Source organism: Rhipicephalus microplus, chromosome X, assembly GCF_043290135.1.
Source record: "Rhipicephalus microplus isolate Deutch F79 chromosome X, USDA_Rmic, whole genome shotgun sequence".
NCBI lineage: Eukaryota > Metazoa > Arthropoda > Arachnida > Ixodida > Ixodidae > Rhipicephalus > Rhipicephalus microplus.
Genome location: NC_134710.1, coordinates 411,067,075 through 411,083,461, shown reverse-complemented (window position 1 = coordinate 411,083,461; position 16,387 = coordinate 411,067,075). Strand labels below are relative to the sequence as shown.

Below are 16,387 nucleotides of genomic sequence, written 5' to 3'. Positions count from 1 at the left end.
TGAAAAATGTTAGTTTTTGAAGCATGAAGTTGGTTTTGTTTAATCCCAAACAAGCGAACTCCACTTCTTAAAGGAGTGCCAACCCCTGAAATCCGACTTGGCATAAAAAGGACTAAAGCATCGGCTTTCAGTGCTTGCAAGGAATGCTGGGTGAATGTCTACCGTTTGACACGCTATGTACACAATTGTGTACACCACTTAATTTTTCTATTTGTATTTGTAGGGGCTAAGAAACATCAAGATGTATTGACTTTCTAATCTCTTCATTTAACTTCGTTTTGCAGCATACAGTTGCATATTTATTTTTATTTTATTTACTCTCAAAATTCTTACGGCATTAATAGAGGGTACTGGTTACAAACTAGACGAGGAAAATGCAGCATGAAAAGTTATTAAACAAAGAATAAACTATATAATGTTAGCTGTGTAAGGACAACGAACACAATACATAATTCAGCCTGTAAATACAGAGTATTAGTTAGTCTATTTTGGATAATTACAGAATACCGAGTAAAGTTTATTGGAAAACAATTACTAATAGTGACATGTCTTCAGGTAGTTGGTTTCAATGTACCAATGTACAAGATGAAAACACTGGGAGTTGCATAATGCCATGCCAACCTTATCACGAGGTCATTGCAATGGGATATGTACTGAGGATTCAGGATAAGTTGATAATGCAGGGTGGTATGACAGAATAATTCGTGAAATGAAGCCAAACGGGATATTTTCCAAGGGGGTGCAAAAGAAGCAAGGCTTCGGCTGGATTTTATTGAAGTTTTACCAGCAATGCAATTACAGTGAGAAGGTTTCAAGCGGATGGAGTTATTCTGTACAAACATGTGAATCAAGTTGTCGTGGCAAGGGTCTCGCACAGAAAAGGCGTATTCAAGTTTGGGACGTAATAATGTTTCATAAAGGAGTAGTTTTAGTGTATATCGTGGTTTCGAGAAGTTGCAATGTATGTAGCCTAACTTGTAATTGGCATTATTAGTAACGTATTCAGTGTGAGGTGCCTGAGGTAAGTTCAATGTGATAAGAACACCTAATTATATATATGAGCTGACCCGATTGTGTAAGACATTTACCTAGTATGTTAGCAAGATGTCTGCATATCTTCTTACGCACATTTGCTTACATTTACACATGTTTAAATCTATTTGCCATGTGCTGCACCAAGCTGCTACAGTGCTGAGATAAGAGTAGAGAAATGAACTGCCATTACTACTACTTACTTTATTGAAAATTACACAGTAATCTAAAAAAATTAGGTAAGATCGGAGGAATGAACTGCCATTACCACTAGTTATTTATTGATTACACAGTATTCTAAAAAGATTAATGTTTGAAGAAGTTGATGTCAGGCTCAAGGTTGGCGTCGGGTATCTTTTTTGGCACTGGAGCTGGGTTCATGGCTTGATGGGGGCGCCCAGAATATGAAAGAAACCACCTCCACCAGATGTCGCATAGTTGTGATATGGACTAAGACAGCAGGTGGCATTTCCAAGATGAAATTTTTTGTTTGGCCATACTTGTGGCCGAGAAACAATGTCAAAGACTACAGCAAAGCACAAGTTCGGTCTCTTTTTGAACGCACCTCGTGTTATGCCACTATGTTTGTTGCAATAGAATATCGAGTGCCTTGAAATGTCAGTTTCACACAAGTACATACAGTTCTTCATAGATGGTATCTGAAAGGGCTAAGAGAGCAGTTCACTTTTATTATTTTTTTTCTCTCAAGAAACCCTTGCACCACTTGTGCCGTAGCCCAATAATTCGCAAAGTTTGAGATTAGCTAGTTTGTATGACGAGACCTCAATGTCGAAGTGTTTCATGCATTTGGCACTGTAGTCACTGCCTGAATTGCTCCATTTATGGTGCTGGCAACAGTGCTGCCACCAGGGATATTTTAAGGGGAGAGAAAAACACATGCTCAGTACAATACTTGCAACAACCCTGAATGGCAGTGAAAAACTTGTGCAGACACATGCCAGTCATGAGGCATATGAACATCGATACTTGTATAATGCCTTGCTGAATCGAAACTTCGTATAGAGATTAAAAAAGAGATGTGGGCATAACATTTCACAGCTCTGCATTTGGATATCCTCGCACTTGTCGAAATTTATATTTTGGGGCTTCTGGATTTATAGATGCCCACATCTCTTTGAGAAACATAAACTAGTATGCCAGGCTTCTAATCAAGCTTCTAATCTTCATAACTGCAAAAATATTAGAAATGTATGCAAAGGAATAAGCTGTCTTTTATCCTTAATGCCAAAAGACATAATAAACTGGGTTTATTATGCTGTGTCCATAGGTGCTATTATGAATATTTTCGTAGCATTACAAAGACTTAGCATCGGTATGTACAGCTGACAAAAATGCGTGGCCTCCACATTTGACCAGCAGCTTCCGTTGGAAAGTACTTTTACATTTTCAAGGCCACTTGTGGCAGCCTCAGTTGGTCTAATTTTGTTCAGAATACTTCTTCAAAATTAAGAAATATATTGCTTTTTCTTTTTACAACAGCTTATAAATCTTAGAGCCGGTTTACTATTTCCTCTGATTTTAACATTACATTGCAGTGAAACGCCAAGTTCATAGGCTGAAGAGGTGTATAGGCATTTTAGACAACTCGTGCAAGAGCTTTCAGAGCTTCGCAGAAAATAGACATTGCTGGCATTAACCGATATATATGCCACCATGCCTGTGAAGGCTTTGCAAAACAATTTCCAGAATATATTTGCCTTTGCAGCATTTTCTACCTGGCATCTGCTGTGTTTTATTTTAAAGAGGCAGTTGAACTATTTGCTGCATTAAATGTGATATCTGTTTCTATAGTGTATACTATTGAATTGTGAAGTATTATTGCATCTTATAATCCTTGCACAAATCAGGCAGTCATATTTTGGATGTTTATTTGAACAGGCACATGCGTAAGGACTGGCTCTCACCTATACAAGGTTGGATGATGAGGGGTCTAAGCCAGCAATTATCCTGTGACACTTCGAATGGCATTTCACCCCAGCAAAGCATTGTTTTTAAATGATGCAAAAATAAAACAAGGTGTATTTGCAAGATCCTGGGTGACTTTTATGGTCTCATAGTTTCCTAAAAGTAACTCTGGCACTGCAGTCGTTCAGTTGCCATGGGAATGATGGGTACTTCACAGATTTGCCTAGTTTTCGTGTTTGTAGGCTTCCCATGCACTTGTGGCTGTGTTTAGAACTATGCATTGATTTTAAACCTTTGCTAAACTTTGTCTTGTGGCAAAGTGAATTCAGGCCACACACAGGTAAAAGAACGAACATTAGACACATTCGTGAACTACCCATCCCTGCCATGCTAGCTGAAGTGCTGTGCGTTGCAGCTGCCACAGACACTAGCATCAAAGTTCCCTATGTTTCATTCAGAGCATGGTCTATGCTTTAGAACATCCTCCAGTGTGTCTCTATGCATGGTCTGCACTCCTGCTTTTATTTCAATTTCGTGTGACGACTATGTGGCACTTGTGGCCAGGTATGTTTTTTTTTACTTGCCATCAAGTTTGCATGACTGTTTGTTGGACAAGGGCGGGTTGTAGAAAAAAAAGAGAAAAACATCATGTCGAGGTGCTTGGTCGCATATTATAACGTTGCACGTGCCCCCACAGCTTCACCGCATTGCACATGCATGCTGCACTGAAGCGCCAAAAAAGAAACCACGGGCGCTTTTTCCTGCAGGACGAACCACAACAAATTTTGTTTTTGTTCGAACCTTACTTACGCTGATAGGCAATATTTAAGCAGCGGCGTTCTTTTGCCTTAATGATGGCGTATTATCTTGTCCGTGTAATAAACCAAGGAGGCGTTAAATATACGAACGGGCGAGGCCGGAAGCTTTACTTGTTTTAAGCCGCACAATAGCGTTTGGAAGGTCTTCGTGTTGCATGGCATGTTCCCTATTCATAATGCGTAGCTTAGAAGTCAGTGCTGAGCATCAGCTAAAGCTAATTAACGCTGAAGTGACGACCGGGACGTAGCGGAGTGTGATTTTTCCGAAACCCCCTTTCTGACCAGCGAGGAGGCAAGGCTTGCAACAAGTACGTCATCGCGTCGTTTTGTGTTGATTGCATACGACTTATTAAACATCCAAACTTACATCGTTGATAACAGGCCGGCAAAACGTTGGGCAGAGCGAGGAGTGAAGCGCAGCGGCGATACAAGGCGCGCGCACTGCTTGAAACATGAACGATTGCGAGATGTCAATCGTAGAGGGTTTTCCTTTTCTTGATCACATCGTTCCAGTGCCCACTTGCGTCATGATCGAGTCGACTTTCGGTTGCGAGAGGCCACAGGTGGGTGCACAAGATTTCTTCGTGAGTATCCAACTCAATTCGGCGCAGGTCCAAAATCCTTGGCAGGGCTTTCCTTTGCGAGCAAGGCCCCCGCTGGTGCAGCAGCCTCCCGGCAACCCTATACGAAAGTGCGGGGAGCTACAGCGCGATGACACAGTTAGGCCGTCGGAAATGCATAGCCTCCAAGAGCGCTGGACCTCGGTGCATTGTGGGGGGCTCTATCCGCTCGCATTTGAGAACTCGCCCCCCAGGGGGGGGGGGGGGGCGCCCTAAACAACATATTTCACCGTTTCAAATAAGGCGCGCGCGCATCAAATGCGCGTGTGGCGCTACTAGCGCCGCCCCATAGAACTTCTGAGCACCTATTTATTACTCGGTATGGCTCCCGTGATTGCCGCCAACTGAGAACCTTGGAGGCAATGTGTTAAGGGCTGTCGGCCCCGCATACCGCAAAAATAAAAGTTTTATAAAAAGGGATTTGTTCGGGCAAGACACAACGGGAATGAAACAAGCGATCAATTAACCTGTTTCTGTCACAAGTAAGCTGCTGTCTGCTTGCAAAAGGTGTAAGCTGTTTGCAGAAGCCGTGCTCACTCTGGGATATCTTCCAAGTTATCACTATCTTGTTGCACCGAATGGATTTTTCTGGCGAATGCACTGATGGGCAAAACAGCGCGGTAATGGGACCTTATTTGTTTACGATAACGCAGTTGTATGTGGTTACTCATGATGATTGTTAGCTGTCTCCATGCAGCCCCTGCTGCTTCAACCGGAGCAAACGCCGACGGCATCACCTGAAAACTGCGGTGCGGAGAGCGAAGGTTTCTGCCCGCGTACGTCACCGCGTGTTAATACGGCGTGCGTCGCATGCAAATACATTTAAAACATAATGCTGTCGAACACACGCTTTGACGTTTACAGGCGAAGATGCGCGCCCGGAAGAAGCTGGAAGCTTTGGCGCCTGTGAAGTCTTGTTGGAGAGACCGGATGAAGGTATGCTGTACAACAATATATGAATGACACTGCTACCGCAGAGAGTACAATAGAGTGTAACATTACTTGCTGTTAACACATTTATCCGTAATAATATATGCTGCGTGTTAAGAAAGCATCAGGCAAATGTTTATATAATATGTATTTTAAATACAGGCATAATTTAATATCGTGGGTAAACAAAGGCGTATTCATTAATTTGTTTATTCATTTATTAAAGGTACACTATAAAACCGCAAATGCTTTCCGTTGAAACACGCCCGCCGAATCACCCTTTCCCATAATTTGCCAATCTCATAAGGGTATACGTTAAACATCGACATGTCGTTTCAATCCCGTTTATGGAGGGTGGCAGCTTGGGCTAGTTGGTATGACATGACGGTAGTTATAACGCGAGAAAAGAACAACGACACAGAGACAAGAAGTTCTCCTTATCGTCCGTTTATGGAGTAAATATACCGGTGATTTGCGGTTTAGATCACTCAAACTACCTGCAGCAGGCCTCATTGCAAATTTAGATTACCTACACAATGCAAGTTTAAGGTGCTGTTTCGGGAGTATTGTGAAGACACTTCTCGTTTCCATCGGTTTTCTTATTAGGCATATTAGCTGGACATTTGGGAGTGGTATAACGTACTTAGGCTGACTTTTTCTGAGCCACTCTCGAGGAATAGAGGGATTGCGCGTCGCCCTCTGTTCTTAGTTTCGTTTTACAACTCGCAATCCTGATAAGGCGCCCCCGGAAATCGCACGTTATGGGGCATGGAGATTGCTAACGATTCCCGTATGAACAAAACAGTTGTATTAGTGAGCTCGAATGATTCTCCGATTCACCCTTTACCGGTAATTTTTCATCCGTGGAGTCGCGACTTGTACGTAAGGCGAACTTGCAATACTTGTAATTACGTACCTGTAATGCGTTGCTGTAATCTTTATAGGCGTTTGCACGAGAGGGGAAGGGGGCAAAGCCTGCCCCATACATGTTTACCTGGGGGGGGGGGGGGCTGCGATGATCTACCATTTCCTGCGCTCCCAGTCAGGTAGCCAGGGTTGGCACTCCAGGCCCGCGCCCCCAACACAAATTCTTTTTCGCCACGCATACATAGCGCGAAATGAACATTTGCCATTGGCGTGCTCGGCAGTGTGGCGTACCAACTCCTTCGCTAGGGGGGGGGGGGGGGGGTGAGGGAAGGGCAATTTTACCTCATTCGTCAGTGGGGATATATAAATATATATAAGAGCCTACAAGAAAAATTACCACAGCGGAAATGTTGGCAAAATTCCACTATATTGTAACACAGCCTCGTAACAATTCTATTATCCCGTAAGAACATAAATGAGTGATTACTGTTGTGATGGAAAACTACACCCTACTTTTGGTTTTTCCAGTGTGCAGACAAGAGTGACCACTGTCGAAAAGGGGGGGGGGCTCAGCTCCCAATTTTTGTCAATGGGGGGGGGGGGAAGCGCTCGCGTTTCCCTTGCCCCCTGGCAATACGGGGGCTCGGCCCCCCACTTTAGAACAAAAAATAGCCTCACCCGAAAGAAAAAAATAACAAAAAAAGATTCTACATACAATCCTGCCCCTCCCCTATTAAGTTGAACCTAACGCCCGCCTATGTGTATCTTATGTAACTTAAGTTTTATGACATCTTATTTTGTGTGCACGTCTCGCACAGGTGATGCAGATAATGACGATCCCGAAGAGGAAGATGACGGTTACCGTGGGGGCGCATCACTCCAGATGGCAATCGAACGTAAGCGGCAAAAATTTGTGACGTCACTTCGTGCAAAGCAGTGCGTTATTGCCGATGCCTAAAGTGTCATGCCGCTAAATGTAGCTGCTCAAAAGTACTCAGAAGTCCTGAAACAATTTTCGAACCTTGCGCCAAAACGTTGTCAATATTCCTTGAACACTTGAACGAAATATTGTACTGCATGTAGCAGGAATTACACAATCAAAAATACCCCAAAAATACTCGCATGTACCGCACCCGCCCTCGGGATGTGGCCACATGCCTATACCACAAGCAGTTAGCGTATATGCTTCCTTTAGGTAGCATTCAAGCTATCTGAATCTTAGCATAAGCATCGTGAGATTTCAGGCCGCACTAGTCACACAAAGAGAACATTCTGAAGGTCGTAGCCCGCGGCAAACACCAGCTTCCGAGAGCGAGAGCACGCGTCGTGTACAGGCACGCCGAAGCAGGGCTTGACTGCGGTGTATCCCGTCCGCCTGGATCAGGCGACTGTGAGTTCATACATGGAGAGCAAGCCCTAGACTTACGGCGACGCCATAATCGCAAGCATTCATGCCATGGAGGAAAGAAAAACGCATGCCATGGCTACAGTGTTCTAGTTCTAGAACACTGTACTATGGCCCATGGAAGAAGGAAAAAACGAGTTTTTCTTTCCTCCGTGATTCATGCCCTAACGCGCTCTGCTTTTGCGGATTCCCTGCGAAACGTCGTTCCGGAAATGACGTCAACTTGGCGTACTTACGTACACGCGTACTCGTGCTACTCGTGTGGTCGTGGTCGTTCACGGGCTTTCGAATTCGAACGGCAGCTCTTTTTGCAGGGCGTCAACACGCGATCCGGCCAGCTCGACTGAGGCTGACGCTAAGCAGCGCGTACTGACGCGTTCCAACGCGTAAATGTGGTTGGGGCATGTACAGACCTTGGCATCTTCTCCTTGCCCCACATCGCCTTTCCTTGTTTCATTGACACTGCGCCCTCGGGGATGAAGTGAGGGACAAAACGCGTATTCTAGCAATAAATCCGCGAAGAAAAAACAAAAAAAAAACATAACAAACGCTTAGACAAGAGATTCGCGAAGAAGCAGTATCATTCTGACTTAAATTAATACCTTAGAAAAGTGTTGAGAAACCCACATAAATGCTAGAAGGCGGTGCATGGGGGGGGGGGGGGAAGGCGTAGCTGTTTTTATCTGAAATTTCGGGTAATACTTTTTTCTTATGTGAACAATAACCTACACAGCTTCATTACCACACTCCGGTAGCAGCATTCAGGTTTGCGAGTCAATTTAGCACGTTATAAACTACTGACTACTATCTCCGGTCATGTCATCTGGTTGAAAGGAAAGCTACCAGTACTGAATGCCCTCTCTTCCTCCCCCTCTGCAGATGCACTGATCTGCAATTAGGTCTGCAGACAACTTTGAAAACGCGCTTAGAAAATGCGAGCATGTTATTCGGCCAGAGATGCATCGCATAGCAGTAGGGTGAGAAGGCACATGTATGCACAAAGGCGCAAGGGAGAATAAATTATAATAGTGGTCAGTAAGCACCACCGCGGTGGTCTAGTGGCTAAGGTACTCATCTGCTGACCTGCAGGTCGCGGGATCAAATCCCATCTGCGGCGGTTGCATTTCCGATGGAGGCGGAAATGTTGTAGACCCGTGTGCTCAGATTTGGGTGCACGCCAAACAACCCCAGGTGGTCAAAATTGCCGAAGCCCTTCACTATGGCGTCTCTCATAATCATGTGGTGGTTTTAGGTCGTTAAACTCCACATATCAATCAATCAGTAGTCAGTAAGAGGAATTTACGTTCATTTCGTTCACTCATAAGGGAGCATGGTGCAGTTTCGAAAATGCAGGGACCATACATTGGAAAAAGTGAGCATTTTTGACAGATATTTATCTGGCTGCGTAAAATTGTACGTATAAACAGACTCTCCAGCCACGGTTAGTCTACAGTTTTTAATATAAAATTAAAACTGTCTCTACATTTCGAGACCCATTTGGTCTCTTCTTCAGGCGGTGACTCCTTTGGGATGGGTCTCGAAACGTCGGGCCAGTTTTACTTTTAAACTAGTAGTGACAGAATAGTATATTTATTCGTATGGGACAAAGTGGTTCAAGTTAGGAAGAGGGCACAATTTTCTGTTGTCCACAAGGTAACAGTGTCAGTGAGAATTAGGTCAAGGAATAAATAGAAAAAAAGGAAAATAAAGCAGTTTTAAACCAATGTGTGTCGTGGACAACCGAATATCTACAGTCAACAATGACCAACCCTGCTGAAGATCCAATACATTGCTCCACTACATATCATCATGGCATATTGTTGTAGAGTCATGTGTCAACTTAGCCAAAGACAACTATTTCCAACACAAATTTAGTGCATAACTCTGCATATTTTCATGGAATTACCACTTGCTTTTGAAAACTATTCATGCGACACACACAGACGGCAAATATGGAGCTTCACTTGGAATCTCAAGTGTGATGTTCTCATTTTGCAGAATTTTGTGTTGACCTCTTTCCTATCTGCTTTACATAAAACATTCATGTTATTTTCCTAAACTCTTCCTGTTTTAAGACTTGGTTCAGGTAAAGACAAAGTTTGGTGTAACAATGTTTGCTGGTACACAGGGCCAGAATGGGGAATCGTATCAAGCTGCTACGGCAGCAGCTGCTAATTCCTCTCCTTGCAATCCTTGCAAATGTTTCACAATATTTTTCCCTATCTGTTTCCTTGTAAACAGTACTATTGCACATATGAACACTGGGCAAGCTTTAGAGCAGAAAAGCATGTTCAATGAACTTAAACGTCATGCAAGATGTATCAAATATCCGCATATAATTTTCTATTGCAGGTCTAGGCACTGCGTTGCACAGAACAGTTGAAGTATGAGACAATTTGCGCCAATTTCTTCAGAAGAGTGGAGAACGCCTTCACCGTTTATCGGAATTACGGGATGCTATTCAGCAGCTTGAAAGGGAGCAATTGCGGATTATTGACCGTGCCGAAGCTATTATGCTTAGGAATTTTGAAAACAACACACAGGAGTAGTTGCGGCTAATGACAGCACCCAAGCTTTTGAATTGTAGCAATGTACGAAAACTTTCGAAAACAGCCAGGGCCAGCACGGATGAACAAAATTTCACAATTTTCTTTTGATCACACATCAAGCAGCTATGTGAAATTTCTTCACGCAAGAATTCACTGTTGATACCTTGAATGCATTCAAGTCAATAAAAAAGTTATAGTTCCAGATTGATTGACAGCGTTTTCACTATGGGAGAAAATATTACAATTTATGACTTCCTATCTCGAACCAAGTGTTCAATTTATTAACATGTTTGGCCAAATGACATCACTTCACATAAAACCAGTTCTTGTCCCACTTTTAAGGCATGTGACAGCCAAGCATGGCTATGTCTAATATCTGAAACATTGATAACCTATTTTATAACCACTGCCTCCACATGTCACAATGGAAAACAAAAGCAGCCATTGAGGTGCAGGCACTACCCAAAATGTTTTTTTTTCTGGACTATTATTCTGTGTTGCTTATCTACAGGACGAACAAGAGGACGATGGCTCGGTTGCTTTAACCAGCTTGCATTCATCCGTTCTGGTGGTTCTTCTCTTTGGCTTACTGAAATAGGTTTTAACGCTGCAGGAACGCTTACGAAGCCGTATGCAATTTCCCATGGGAGACAAAACAAACTGAATGTTATGTTTATAATGTCACTTTATTTTTCTACCTTAGTGGCTTGTTAGTCGTCTTTAAGCCTTGACCGTACCAATGAGTTACTTTTTAAACTATCTATTTTTAAACAAATTTCAATTGTAGAGCAATCTTATCTCTAAAATAAGGTGCTACCAGGTCCATTGCTGATCTCCCATGATGCATGCGCCAGGTTACTAAGAAACAAGCAGTATTGCTTGTTGTTACGCCCAATCACTGTGCTCGTGCAAATATTGTAAATACACTCTATTTTTGTCGCCCCATAACATCCCTAGGAGCAGGGTATCGATCACTGTACCTCTCTCTGCAAGGGCGGTTATAAATTTTTCGAAGAATATTAGGCTGAATTGAATATCTTGATAAAAACAATGTCTCGTGTGGTTATTGTAGATACTCGTCACTTCCTGTTTGCATTACAAAACAGCGGCCTTTTTTCACCTTTGCAGTGCAGCAGGCAAGCGCACACTCGCTGAAACAGAATTCTCAAGTATTTCCTCTAAGCTGCTAAATTGTGATGTCATGAAAATGGAAATCCAGCCAGCGAGTGGTTACTTGTAGTGAGTAGTGTTAGCAGAAGTACATTTCACACATGAAGTGCAATGCTGTAGAAGCTATGCAAGAAGTTTGGTGAGCAAGACTTATAACTTCGCTTGCTCATTTTTGCTCACATCACATCTTGATTAGAGGTGGTGCAACCTTGCGTTTCTTTGCTCCCCCTTGGCGACCTAGGTAGCCGCCATCACGATGTCACCAGCGTAGAGAGCCTGTATGTGACGTCATGTGTAAACTAAGCTAACCAGCTGTATAATAACAGACACTTAAGACATTTTTTTGTAAGGCACATAATATCTTCAATTACTTCTCACCACAATAACGAAAACAAAAATTCTGTTATTGGTGGTATGAACACAACTATTTTTCGTGGCAAACGCACAAACTACAAGAAGTCTCACTAGCCTCCACCACATTGCAGGTGATGTATGAAGCAGGGTGTAGAACACTGGCAACCGAATTGGTTGTGTATGTCATTAATAAGTTGCTAACATGGTTGAACTTTCCATACTGTATTATAGTGTGCAAAGGGTTTGTTTAGTAAACGAATGGTATGAACCAAGAATGTGAAGTGATAACTCAGCAGATCATGAATAAAAATTTACCTTGGCAAAAATTTCAAAGTTCTTTCACTCTTTCTGGCAACACAGTGGTTTGGCTCTCATGTTTATTACACATGGGTCAACTGCAAGTGATGAAAACTGCACTCGAACAAATTCCTTACCGGGTTTGTGAGACAGGCATATCACGAGAAGGATAATCCCCCCCGCTTTCTAACAGCCCTTTAAAATAATATAATAAGGTTTTTTCTTTTTCTCTCATCACATCATAAATGTTTTTTTTTTGGCTCTGAACGAGTTGCAGCTTCTCAATATTAGCTCGAACTTATTACACGACCGAATTAGGGATAAAAACACAGCCTTTTTTTGAAGGAGTATAGAAAAAAAGAAGAAAAGGGCATGCATTTATTCCCATCACAAAGGATGGAGTTACAGTCTTCTGGCGTGTGGTCGCCTATCTTCTTTTCAGTCCATCCTGATCTTGAGGTACTTGGTGTTGACCTTATCCTTCTCGATGATGTGCACAACGCCACCCCAACCCGAGGCAGAGCCTCTATCGGAGGCATTCATGAGTGCCTGCGTGGTCGCCTCGAACAGTTCGTCAGGCCCCATGTCGGGTTCCCAGAGCGTCTCTCTCGCACATGCCGTAGCACTGCTCCTGGCACGTACCCAAGACCACGAAGTCGGTAGGCTCGTTGATGCAGCCGATCAGGTCCATCACGCAGATGTAAGGCTCATTTATCACGGGGTCAAAGCCGGCTACTATGGGCTGCAAAAAGTACGGACCGAAGTGGCGCTCATACAGCAGGTTGGAGATTACCAAGCCGAGCGTCTTGGGAGTTACAGAGCGGCCCTCGCGCAACTCGTACAGATTTATGTGGAACTTGAGCCTCTGTGCCACGGTCTTCGTGTCCGTGGCAAGGCCCAGCAGGCCACAGTAGACCTTCGGGCCCATCTCGAAGATGCGTTCAAAGTCCAGCACAATGGTGTGGCCGCGTGGGCCCAGATGCCGGTCGGCTGCGATGGCGACGCATTCTTTGCCCTTCATAGGGACCACGACGCCTCCGTTGTAGGACATAATACTCATCTTGCACACTTTTGGTTGTACAGCACGATTGAGGAACACAAACAGCCACTCACGAGCTAGAAATGACTCCCCAAAATCCTTTGGCAAGAATGATGCAAATCCAAAAGACGCTTTTGGATCAGATTGGTTCTGTCAGTACTGCAATGGCCGGACCGCGTACGCAGCCTAAAACACCATGCTGAAAACATTAATCTCACTCAACAAATTAGATGTTCGCGTAAAACTCACAACAAATATGCAGTGTTGTACTTGAAGTGCAATTACTGATGGCGGTATTTATGTCCCTGTATAGCAGTGACCAACGAAGCGCTGTCGGCACTGTGTTTAGCCGAAGTCGGTGGTTTCGGTAAGAACGTAACAACTATGCCGATCGTTCATTCCCGCAAATCAAAGCTATGGCAAATGGGCCAGAATGTTTTTCCCTTAGAAGTGTTGCTTGTTGTAAAACTTGCTATGAGCAGGTTATCGAGAGAGAAGTGTTGGCCTTCGACCAGCAGACCAAGGCTCTCATGCTAAGTATTCTTTCGGCAATCGTGCTGCTCGTTGTACAGCTTCGGTCGCTGCCTTCGGTAAAGAGAAAGTGGAAACGTGCTTCGCAAGACTCGCCTCGGGTTCGCTCGTGTGCTGCTAGTGTTGCGGCCCCCAGCATTCTTCACTTTCAGAGTTAATTGAGTAGACGTGGTCAATGAAGTAGGCTCGCTTTGTCGTGTACCTTTCTGACTTGGAAGGACGGCTGAGCCGATGCTGGGTCGCAGCAACTTGTGACCGGCCTCAGCGATGCAATCATCTGACGCGTTGCCTAGGGCGTCGACATGCACTTGCGCTACGATAATCTAGGCGGCTGAGTGTTTTGGCACCGTTCACATTCACCAAGTGGCCCTTTTCTGAATACGTAATTTGCGGTCACAGCATCCGGCATTTTTGAAATATCAATTCCTAATGATAGGGCTGTGATATCACGTTTTCAGATTATATGCCTTCTCAGTGTTTACCCACTCCTTCAGCTTCTTTAGTGTCCCAATGGCGTTGCTTGACTTGGATGTCGTGGGTTCAATTGACATTAGATAGAGGCGAAATGCGCGAATGCTCGTAAACCTCGATTTGGGTGCGTCCAAAAAGTGGTATAAGTTAATCCAGTTTTCCTCGCTACTGCATGCCTCGTAATCATGTAACATGCGAAGCCCGTGAAATGTGCGCCCCGGGAAGTTGAAGTAAACAAACAAAAAAGAAAGGAAGCATGACGATGCATTGGACGTAATGGCTTAATGTCAGCGCGTTATGCGCCTTCATGTTGTGACACTCTTCATGTGCTGTTTCTTGACACACTTGTCTCAATATGTGCCAGTTATAGCAGCAAAGCCAATGTCAGCAACATACGCATAGTCAACCTCAATTTCGTCTCGGAGTTGACCGTAAAGAAGGAAGCCGGCTCCAGTCAGATTACACCACCGCAGCCCTTGAACACAGAAAAGGTGCATACTCCATAACATCCATAGTCCATAAACATCCCTGATTCATAGTCATCGAAAAAGAATGTTCCATGTGTTTTCATGGATAAAGCACTCTTCAGTTTCAGCATTTCTCGCCGCGGCCTCGTTTTCCTTACAGCAGTACTTGTGCCCTGGCCGCATCGACAACTTTTGAACAGTGTAGTACAGCTACTGCTGTCCGGTTTTTATATTTTACTTACACATTGGGTCATCTAATCCCAGTTTTTCAGTTTGTTCACATGGTGGCTCATCGAACTTTAATCATTCTTTGCTCTGAGATTGTGTTTGCCTTATGGTAAGACCAGCATGTACTTCTGCTTTTATCATTGAAACAGACTTTGCCTAGGACTGATCACTTCCAACTGTGTTCTTCACGTTAAAATGCAGACACCTACAGTTTAAAAAAGATGTATTCGTGGGACCACTGGGGGTTGCATTGTACTTGTATACTTTATTATTTCCTATTTCATTTTATAACTGGGCACGAAATCTCAAGAAATATCGCTTATATCATTCTGTTGCTTATTTCTAAAAGGCGAAAATTAATTGGTCTTGACGAGCTGTTGTGATGGTCCCAAGTAACGCAGAATGTTATCCCAACGTTGAATAAAAGTGCTCAGATGTCAGTCAGCAACGTTGCCTAAACGCACTTAACGTAATCTTTTTTGATCACATGATAACATTGCTTGTAACATTGAGGACGATATGGCAACGTCCAGGATCACATTTTCAACATCACAGCAATGTTTTCGCAACTTAGCAGCAGCGTAAGGTCAACATGCAAAATACGTGATGTCATCATTGCTGTGGGACGTGTTGACTGTCATGCGACATGAGCAGAAAATATAACTACTGTGTGTGCGTCATTAATAAAAGGCATGTTGACTTGTTACGGGAACCGCCCCGAAGCTTTTGGCTAGAAAAAAAGCTCTGGTATGGTGTGAAAAATTGCATTATTGGCCACGCACAAAAACTGTTTCCTGAGAGCACTTTATCAACACATTCGTACATGCAAAAACAAGTGGTGTTGAACAGCCCAGCTAAAAAAATGTTAAAACACACTTGTGCATGTCCGTAAGACTAAAAACACACTTTTCAAATTCTAAAGCTTCCAACACATGTGATATACATACTGCATTTTTTAGAGCATTGAAAAATGTGGTTTTGCTCTGTGTAAGCAATGAGTACAGTAAGTGACCATGTGTTGAGGGTGCAGTATTTCTATGCGCAGAATTGCAGCAACCATGAGGACATGCAGTCGCACAGCTTATGCAGGAAAGAACATGCCGAAGGGCCTGAAGCCATATGAAAGAAAAAAAAGGCATTTAGTTAGGAAGATTACTTACTTTTTATTTATTTGTCGTTGTCCCAGGGTAAAACATGAAGGGGAGTGTTCCAAAACACATTTAAGCATTGAGTAATTAATATCAACAAGGCACGTTGCAAGTTTCTTTCTTACCATGTCAACTGCTGGGTCGTAAAAAACAAATACAGGTGCGAAATGAAAACACAACTTGTGTATACAATTTTAGCAAATGTTTGATGAAAAAGCTTTTATCCATAGTATCTACAATATCAGTGGGAAAGTGAATAGGCAAGAAAGAAGACACTGGCGAAACTGCTATGTGTTAAATACATAGGAAGACACGAATACCATAGACAGCCATTGCCTTGTCGGTACTTTTCCAACATTGATGCCTGCATTGAATACAATGATGATTGCCACTGCTGTTAACTGTCTGTGTCATGATTTTATGAACAGAGACAATATAGCAGCACTGAAAGACTGGCACATTCCACTCAGGTTTAGCTTGTTTTAACGGAGCTTAAAAGGTTCAAAACAAAAACTTGTTTTTACCAAAACAGAAA

General features: G+C 43.3%; 1 pseudogene; it reads right to left on the bottom strand.

Annotated features, from left to right (window-relative positions):
* Window positions 1-12,406: 12,406 nt before the first annotated feature.
* LOC142777417 (proteasome subunit beta type-3 pseudogene) lies at window positions 12,407-13,028 on the bottom strand (annotated as a pseudogene).
* Between the last annotated feature and the right edge of the window lie 3,359 nt (window positions 13,029-16,387).